Source organism: Pongo abelii, chromosome 5 (genome assembly GCF_028885655.2).
Source record: "Pongo abelii isolate AG06213 chromosome 5, NHGRI_mPonAbe1-v2.0_pri, whole genome shotgun sequence".
In the NCBI taxonomy this organism is placed as follows: Eukaryota; Metazoa; Chordata; class Mammalia; order Primates; family Hominidae; genus Pongo; species Pongo abelii.
In genome coordinates, this window is record NC_071990.2 from 101,047,208 (window position 1) to 101,057,865 (window position 10,658).

The 10,658-nt window shown below is 38.6% G+C and overlaps 1 pseudogene; it reads left to right on the forward strand.

Moving 5' to 3' along the window:
- Nucleotides 1-524: 524 nt before the first annotated feature.
- Nucleotides 525-1,123, forward strand: LOC100433150 (peroxiredoxin-2-like; annotated as a pseudogene).
- Nucleotides 1,124-10,658: the final 9,535 nt, after the last annotated feature.

The window sequence follows — 10,658 nt, forward strand, 5'->3', positions numbered from 1 at the left end:
ACAATAGCCAAAAATGGAAGCAAGGCAAGTGTCTACTTATGGATAAATGGATAACTAAAACGTGATATGTGTGTGTGTGTGTGTGTGAGAGAGAGACAGAGAGATGGAATATTACATATATAATATATATACAAAATATTTTCTCTATATAATCACTATTCAGCCTTTAAAAAGAAGGAAATTCTGACACATGTTACAATATTAATGAACCTTGAAGTCATTATGCTAAGTGAAATAAGCCAGCACAAAAAGACAAATACTGTGTGATTTCACTTGGTTCCCAGGGGCTGGGAGGAAAGAGGAATGGGGAGTTATTGTTTAATGGGTATAGAGTTTCAGTTTTGCAGAATGAAAAAAGTTCTGAAGATGGATAGTAGTGATAATTACATAACAATATAAATGTACTTAATACCACTAAACTTTACGGTTAATGATGGTTAAGATGGTCAATTTTGGTCCTGAGAACGTGAGTCCACGCGTCTGGTTGCCCGTGAGTCCAGCCTTAGCCCACGCAGCTTTCAGTCATGGCCTCCGTAATCGCGCTCATGGGATAGCCCACCCCTGACTTCAAGGCCACCGCCGTGGTGGATGGATGGCGCTTTCAAAGAAGTGAAGCTGTAGGACTACAAAGAGAAGTACATGGTCCTCTTTTTCTACCTTCTGCACTTCACTTTTGTGTGCCCTGCGGAGATCATCGCGTTCAGCAACCATGCCGAGGACTTCCGCGAGCTGGGCTGCGAAGTGCTGGGCATCTCAGTGGACTCTCAGTTCACCCACCTGGCTTGGATCAACAACCGCCAGAGAGAGGGAGACTTGGGCCCCCTGAACATCCCCCTGCTTGCTGAGGTGACCAGAGGCTTGTCTGAGGATTACGCCATGCCGAAAACAGATGCGGGCATTGCCTACAGGGGCCGCTTTATCAATGATGGCAAGGGTGTCCTTCCCAGATCACTGTTAATGATTTGCCTGTGGGACGCTCTGTGGATGAGGCTCTGCAGCTGGTCCAGGCCTTCCAGTACACAGAAGAGCATGCGGAAGTTTGTCCCACTGGCTGGAAGCCTGGCAGTGACACATTAAGCCCAACGTGGGTGACAGCAAGGAATATTTATCCGAACACAATTAGGCTGGCTGAGGGATAGTGAGCTTGTGCCCTTACCTAGGTGCCTGTGCTGGCTACCCACCAGTGCCGCCACCTGGGTGCCCTGTGCTGACCCAGGAAAGGCCAGACCTGCCCCTCCAAAGTCCACAGTCTGGGACCCTGGAAGGCTAGACCAAGGCCTTCTCATGCCTCCACCTGGGAGCTGGTGAATAGTGATGCCCTCCTACAAACCCACCCAGCTGCACACAGGCCTAGAGTTGACCAATAAAGTACAAGGGACAGAAAAAAAAGGTAGATATTCTGTTATGTATGTTTTAGTATAATTTTAAATATCTTTCTTGGTCTTTGGTTTCTAATTCCAAGATGCCATGATGCAATAGATACAGTTTGAAAAGTCAAAATGAACTTTCCTTTTTTTCTTTTCCTTTTTTTTTTTTTTTTTTCTGAGACAGAGTCTCACTTTGTTGCCCAGGCTGGAGTGCAGTGGCGGGATCTCAGCTCACTGCAAGCTCTGCCTCCCAGGTTCATGCCATTCTCCTGCCTCAGCCTCCCGAGTAGCTGGACTACAGGCGCCCGCCACCACACCTGGCTAACTTTTTATATTTTTAGTAGAGACGGGGTTTCATCTTGTTAGCCAGGATGGTCTCGATCTCCTGACCTTGTGATCTGCCCGCCTTGGCCTCCCAAAGTGCTGGGATTACAGGTGTGAGCCACCGTGCTCGGCTCCAAAATGAACTTTCTAAGCTAGAGTAAAAATTTTGTTGTCAGACCTTGATCAAATAGTATAACATTCAATTAATATCACTGAACATCGATTATATTCAAGGCACTATGTTAGATACTGTTGGGAGGTGGTGCAGGGTAGAAGACTGTATGGGACAGAATCTCAGGCATAGGAAAATTTTAAATCTACTTGAAAGGATAAAATGTATACACTAATAGCTACACTTTCACATGGTATATAAAAGAGGAATTACACATCATGGGAAAATACAGAAGGAAGAGTTTGGGGCCTAAGTAATGGCTTCATGGAAGAGGTGACGTCTCATCTGAGTCTTAAAGGCTGGGGCTCACATTGACAGGCAGAGATTTTGGATGGCCATTCCAAGTGGAAGAAGCAGTAAGTGGAAAAATATGGGCAGTATTCCAAGAACAGGGAACTATCAGTTTAGGCTAGAGCGTAAGAAAGACATAGTAGCCTTTTGGAGATAGGCAGGCAAAGTGGGTTGGACCTACTTTGACCTCATTTGAGGCAACAAGAAGCCTTAGTTAAAATAACCACAAAAAGCACTTTTAAATACATTTTTAACATGTAATCTGCAGTGGTTATCTTAGAAGAGATTTGTGCATGCAGGTGGGATATGAGCCAGGAAGCTATTACAAAGCTGTGTGAAACTCAACAACTACTTGGAATACAAAATCGACTGTAGAAATAAAAGTAAGGGGAGAGGGCAAGATGTTGTAGGAGGCATTAGAGAGGATATGGAGTGGTGGAAGGAGCACTAGGTTGGGAGTCGAGGCAGGTTCTAATCTGATTTTATTAGCCCCTTCTTTGTACAATCTTGGAAAGTCGTTTGCCATTTCAGAGCTTCAGTTTTCTTAACTTTAACATTTGGAAGTTAGACAGGACAATTTCAGTGGCAACTTTTAGCACTAAAGTTCCAGGATTCCATATTGAACTGATGGTTTGGGAGAGTCATCCCAAGAGAAGTAGTGGTGAAAGCCTAAATCATCCAGGAGGAGAAAGTCAAAGAGAAGATATAAGCTATCATAAAGGACTCTTATCTCTCTTTTCTGGGTATGGCAAACAGGCTATATCTCATCACCATTGTGTTGATGAAGGGAATTGACAGATAAAAATATAAGAAGAAGACAAAGAGAACAGTCAGGTGCATTAGGGGGTCCCACATGCACTTAACACTCAGGCTACACTTTTTCTCTTAACACTCAGGCTACACTTTTTCTCCCACAAGAAGTTAATGAAGCTGAGTCCAACCTGACCAAATTTACTTGTGCCTCCCCAGAGAATCTGTCTGTCTCCTGCAATGGTCTGCACAGTTGTGCGGCAACCTGGACTGGCCATAGGTTTGGCAGGATGGCAGCACCAGGGAGGGGAGCAGCTGAGCTTGTGAGGGCATGTGTCTGTTTTTATGGTCCTTTCCTCTTGGCCTGAATGACGGCACCATCATCACTCTGGCAGGCCTGGCAGCAGGTGCAGGACCATTGTTTGTGTTTCCCAGCTCTGCAACAATAAAAGCAGGGCCAGGGAAATGGCAGCTGCTCAGTTGAGCAAGGCTGTGGTTTGTTTCTAGACAGCTTTGCAGCTGACATCAGACACAAATCATTATTGTTTATGAAGATGCATTCTCCTGTCATTTAGCATTCCACTGCTGAACAAAAAGTTGAAAGAACCGAATGAACCCAGTATTTGGTTTGGTACTGTTCTTACCTTTAGTCTGGAACTTCAAGAAAGCACAGTCCAAAGCTGCCTAATTTGTGCCATGCACGGCTGCTTTTAAGCTCTGCTATTAATGAACTAGACTTAACAGCTAGTAAAGAGAATCCAAATGGCCCTCGCATTCATTTCATCCCAGTGGCAGTAACACCCTACCTTATAATAGTTTTTTCCCACTGTTATTATAGTATTAATATAGACCCTATTACATTTCTCAATTGAGAATTCATATCTATTCCAGTTTATGAAAAAATGTCATTCTTACAGGATCTCAATAAAGTTAGTTTATTTCTGCTATTCTTCTTTTTGTTTTGTTTGTTTGTTTGTTTGTTTTTGAGATGGAGTCTCCCTCTGTCACCCAGACTGGAGTGCAGTGGCACAATCTTGGCTCAATGCAACCTTCGCCTCCTGGGTTCAAGCGATTCTCCTGCCTCAGCCTCCCAGAGTAGCTGGGACTACAGGCATGTGCCACCACGCCCAGGTAATTTTTGTGTGTGTTTTTAGTAGAGATGAGGTTTCACCATGTTGGCCAGGCTGGTCTTGAACTCTTGACCTCATGTTACCAGCCCCCCTCGGCCTCCCAAAGTGCTGGGATTACAGGCGTGAGCCACCGTACCCGGTCTTTCTGCTATTCTTAACATCCCTTTTGGAACATTAGTCTTAGGAAGCTGTGGAGTTTACAGTTTGGGTTGAAAAGGATGTACTGTACAGTAAATTCCATATGAACAGAAAATCATTTTCTATTTTGTTTACTGATGCCTAGAATTGGATTTGATGCATAGTAGGTGCCCCATAATTATTTGTCAGATGAATAAAAAAGATGGCTCATGATAGTAGCCAGGGTTTCATTGCAATGATTGCAGGTCAGAAACCTGTTAACATCTGTTAACAACTCTTGGCTAAATATTCTAGTTAGGACCTCTTGACTCACACAGAAGCAAAGTTCTCTATTAGCAACTATAGTTGTGGTCCAATAAAAGTATGTTTCAAAGGAAACACCCCCAGTAGATCTTAGGACTATTTGATGATAACAATTATGTAGAAAAACTAAGGGAAGCCCAGAGAGTTCATGATAACATTTCCATCTGGGACAATTTTGCGGTGGCCTTGCAGACACAAAATAGTATGGGGCCTAGCATGCTTGTGTATACTTTGTGTTCAATGATAACAATATTTATATATATTCATCTATAAAATAACACCCAATGAGTTCTAATGACCATGTGTCCTGATGTTGGTTAGCCACTTACATTCTAAACTGAGCTGTATATGAGATACAAGCTATAGATATGGTGATTCATTCTGCCAAAAAATAATTTTTATTGCATTGTTTTGATATTTCCTTGATTTAGTATTAGTCTATTGATTTGTTTTATTTCCTCCCAGCACCCAGAAGTTCATATCCAGAAGGAATATTTTTATTCCTGCATCTTTAGCAACTGATTGAAAACAATTTTTCCAACTTCACTTTTGGGTGGATTAATATAAGATGTACATATCAATTTAAAGAACAGCTTAAACTTTACATTAAGTGGCATTTACACAACACAGAAAATATTGCAGTAGATAAAATGCCTTCAGTGCAGTAGTTTTTAGTGGTATATAGGGCCACCTAAAATCTTTAGTAGAAGTACAGAGATCTCCAGAAAAGAGATAAGTGTTATGGGATAAATTAGCATATCAGTCTATGCATAGATATTTCAGGCAGGATAGAGAGGATCATAGTCTTAGTGGCCAAAATATATGTGTTCTTTACTATTGTGGAAAATCAAAGCACAAGGCATTGCAGACTGTAACATTACATAGACAGCAAGGCAACCCAAGAAGGAAACTTGTTGAAAGCTAATATAATTGATAATCACTAAAGAATCAAATGTGACTATTGGAAAAGTATATGGCGAACAAACAGGGTCCTGTCAGTACAACCACTCCAGGATGAGGAGGGATAAATATGGAAATGAATAAAGTCAAAGCACCGGGTGGAGCGTTCATACATCTGAAAGCTAGATCTCGGAGAAAATGTGACATGAAAGCAAATAGATGGGGTAATCAAGGACCAAAAAAAAAAAAAAAAAAAAATGCTGCAGGGCTTTCTGTGATACAAATATATTCTGTTTAGCTGAGCAGCACCTGATAAATTAGGGCATAATTTCATCTGTATAAAATGATATAAATCCTTGGAATTATATCAGTAAATTCATGAGAATTATCTAGTAAATATGAAGATTTCCAAAATAATGAGTACCTATTTTGCAACAGGTAATATTAGGCAAGTTCTAGGTCATCAAATTGCCCTTTTAAAATATTTTCTTATTTTTTCTCTGTGTATGAAACTTCTAAGGTTTGGCTTAACTGGTACATTTGGTATTTTACCTTTACCTTACTGCTTGAAAGAAATGGGAAGACTCTTAAATTTCAAGGTAATGTACTTCAGTCTAATTAATTAATTACTAATTATATCAGAAAACATTGGAGATCCAGATACATTAAAGAATTTAATGTAAAAATAAATAAACACATATATAAAAGAACATATAGCTGAATACTGTCGTGGTTTTGGAATATAAAATTACTTCCTATACTGGGTTGAATAATTTGATATTATTTCTAAAAATTTATGTCTACCTGTACTTGTGAATGCGACATCATTTGGTCTCGGCAGATTACATCTGCAGAGATTAAGATGAGGTTATATTGGATAGATATGTGTCCTAACTCCAATATGACTGGTGTCCTTATAAGAAGAGGGAAATTTGGACACAGAGTTGCAGATATACAGGGGAGAAGACCGTGTAAAAGTGTAGGCAGAAACTGGAGTGATGAATTTACAAGCCAAGGAATGTCAAGGATGGCCGACAGCACCAAACGCTAGGAGAGAAGCATGGAAAAGTTTCTCTCTCACAGCCCCCAGAAGGAACCAACCCTACCAAGATCTTGATTTTGGACTTCTAGCTTTAAGAAGCATGAGAGATAAATTTCTGTTATTTTAAGTCACCCAGTTTGTGGTAATATGTTATATCAGCCACAGAAAAATAATACACTTCCTAAATATAAAAAGAAAAAAGAAAAAACCCTGTACGTACAGGTTAGTTATTTGATTTAATAACAAACTTAAATGTCTGTATGTAAAAAAAAAAAAAAAAACCCAAAATTAAATGACAAAGAACTGAGGGAAATATTTAAGACATTTATGCCAGACACAGGGTTAATATCCTTAGTATATAAAGAGTACATAAATAATAACCAAACACTCATTGGGAAGTTGTGCTAAAGATGTGAATAGACAATTCATGAAAGAAGAAATAAAAATGTTTAATAAATATATAAAAATACATTCCATATTCTTAATAACTAAAAACAAAATAAAATAAACTGCTTTTACTTACCATATTTGCAAATAATAATAGCAAAACTGTGTATGACATTGCCTTAAGTACTTTATATACTACTAACTTATTTAACACTTGTAACAATCCTGTGAGGAAATAAGGTTATAGCTAGGTATTATTATCTTCGTTGTATGAATGAGGAACCCGAGGTGGTATATTAATATCATTAATATAAGGTAATATTATCTTCATGTAATAAATGAGGAAATGAGGCCATAAAATAACAAAGGTGTACTGAAATAGCCATTCGTATACACTACGGATCAGAGGGTAATTGGGCAAAATGTCTCAGGAGTTTTCAACATCTCATATCTTTTGACACAAGAAATTCTCTTTTAGGAATTTGTCCTATAAAAATAAAACTGGAAGGAAACAAAGTGTTAACAGGTGTTATCTCTGTATAATTAAGATACAGTTTATGCTCTTCTTATATTCTTTATAAGAGTTTTTTTCAATTTTTATGTTGTGTTTCCTAATTTTTAAAATTTCTAGCATGTAGTCTGTGAATAGTACTCCCTAGAGTTTGGCAGTGCACAACTTGATGGCCCTAATAATTTTTTAAAAGCAGATGAGAATTTCTGTATATAATTGACACTTCCTTCTGTTACTGAGAAATTAGATCTTGAGGATGGGAAGGTTGGTGGTGGTGGGCGGGGGACAGAGGGGCGGTAGAAAGCAGCGGGAGTCTTACAATATAAGCCTTTGTCTTTCCTTTAAAGGAGTCATACCCATTTAAAAATTATTTGATATTATTTCTATTTATCCTAAGTAAGTATCTGGTAAACATTTTTTCTCACCAGTTTTTAGGTGGAAAAAATGAGGTCTACATTGTTTGGCTTACTTAGAATTCAAAAACTCAGCTTGGAGTCCAATTATGACCTGCTTCCAGCAAGAGTGTGTGCACGGATGGCATACATCATCATATCTGTTTCCAACTTATTTCCCTATGTTCTCTTTGATTTTCCCCCAATTTATTTAAATGTATTTTATATTACCAAAATGTATGCATCTTTATAGACCTCCTCAAGTCTTTTCTGTGAAATAAGGCAGAGTATAAATAAAAAGTTAGTTTTTTAAGAACTTGAATCCAATGCTCATTAGTAAAACTGGGGTGGCAGGGAGATAAACCATGTATTTTTTTTTTCTACACACCTACATTTTTAAAACTGGGAATCAAATAAAATATAAACTAGTAAATGAGTGAAAACTAGTATAAATGACTTCTAGATCAATGTGAAGTGAACGTTTTTAGTAAGTGATCACCAAGTACCACTGAAAGGCGAATTGTGTCATATTTCGAGAGCCACTCTGTTGTAAGCCCTCTTAAAATCTGGGTCCCTCGGGTTGTTCCTTTCTTTTAACAGTTACACTTTGGAGACAGGTGATGGTGTGTTCAATCTCCTTGGCTAAATGTTTGATTTATTATTGGTTTGGGAATATTTCGTGTATGAAGTCAAAAAGGAACAAATGAAACAATGACATTTGGAGAGCAGTAAAATCTGGGGGTAAGAGTTCAGAAGAAATTAAATATGCCCTAATAGCTACTAAAAACAAATAAAAATTAAAAAGCACAAATGCCTTTAGAAAAGTTCAAAAAGTAGAGCTTCACATGTCTAAGAGGAAACAAATCATTTTATTCACTATAGCCTCCATCAGGTGGCCCAGGGTATCATGTATAATTTTCTGCTTACCAAAAAGAAACATCAATACCTTGGCTAAAATCCAAAGGGATCCAAAAGAGGGAAACCAAGATGATAAAAGGATAAAAGAAATGAATCTATGAAGAAAGATTAGAGAAAATTAATGTGTGCAACGAAGAGCAAAAGAGGAGAGGGGATTGAGAATTTTTCTTAAATATTAAGAAAAAGTACTACAAATGAAAAGTTGGAGACTCTGACAGGAATTAGGCAGAGTGGCCAGGAGTGGTGGCTCACGCCTGTAATCCCAGCTCTTTGGGAGGCAGAGGCAGGCAGATCACCAGGTCAGGAGATCTAGACTGTCCTGGCCAACATGGTGAAACCCCGTCTCGACTAAAATACAAAAAATTAGTCGGGTGTGGTGGCACTTGCCTGTAGTCCCAGCTACTCAGGAGGCTGAGGCAGGGGAATTGCTTGAACCCAGGAGGCGGAGGTTGCAGTGAGCCGAGATCGCGCCACTGCACTCCAACCTGGTGACAGAGCAAGATTCAGTCTCAAAAAATAAAATGTAAATAATTGTTTTTTAAAAAAAAGGAATTAGGCACAGTAAGCACCCTGCCTAGGGCCCAATATACTTTTAGGGGCACACAAAAAAGTGCTAAGTTCTTTTAAAAATCAGAAAGAAAAGTGAATGTTATAGAATAATGAATATATAAAAATGAATCAAGCCTGAATTACATTTATCTTTATACCAACACATTTGCAAAACATAATTTTTAATATTTTTTGGAGGCAGAGGTCTACAAGAGTAAATGTGCCTAGTGCCTATGGAAAAGGTGGCCCTAGAACTAACCCTGCACATTTTTGAGAAATATTGGGTCAAAGTAATCTCCATAGAAGGTTGCTCAGTGCTGAGCACAGATGATTTCAGGAACTGACAGAGAGACACACTGGGTTGAGACTAGGAGGAAGAAGAGGCTCACCAAAAAAACCAGTAAGACCCTGATCACTCTGCATCTGTGAAAATCCAATGGCACTGTCTTGATGTCTTTCCATGTGTAAAACTCTCACATAATTAATGCTCACAGTAATGCCCTGAGGCAGGATTTGTTATTTCCTTTTTACAGATTAGAAAGTTGGAACTTAGAAAGATTACATAACTCACCAACATTACAGGTTAGAAATGGAGGTATAGTCAGACCTGGATCTGTTACTATGAGCAGCCAGTCCTTTCTCTTGTCAAGTTAACATCCATCGCAACATACAACTAGAAAATCAAATGGGCGTCATTTTCACTCACCCCACACCACCCTTACCCAACTCCTCATCACCTCACCAAGGCCCTTCTTAGGTTTCTAAGCCAATGCTTGTTTAGTTTTGCAAGTTACTTCTTAAACACACAGTGACATCTTTAATAACTACATTTGCAAATCCAAATTTCTTTGATATTGTAAGAAAAGAGCATTTATCTTTGAATAGAAGCTCTTTCATTGGCTGAATCTGCTCTTTTAAATAATTTAGATCCCCTTAATATAAACTTATGAGATATAAAACTTTCTAAGGCTTTTTAATCTAAAAACTGGATTTACTCTTAGGGGGTGTAGTGGAGAAGTGATGATGAGTAATTAAAGGTCATTCTCAAACAAAAATATGTATTTAGAATCAGGTCTTTTAGATTGACCAAAACATATGTGGCAATGTATACTTTGATATTATAATTGCCTGGAGTTTATTTTAGGAGCAAATTCTCCAGAGAGCTGATGGATATCTTTCTGCATTATCCTATTCCTTGTCCTTTCTTACTGTGTAGTTAAAGGATATTGGGATTGCTCAATCAGAAAAATGATAGTATTATTAAAAGAAATGGAGAATTTTTTATTCTACAAAATTTCTCCTAGGGAGAACGTCATATATTTTTAGAAAAAGAAACCATTTGGACAAACTTCTTAGTGTGGAAGATGAGATCCCTATGGGTTAATTAATCATCCTACAAAGCTTGTGGGACTTGTCCCTCTGAGCCCTACATGCTGGATTTGAGTATACCATGTTGGCATGGAAGACGGGCAGAGTTGAATGGT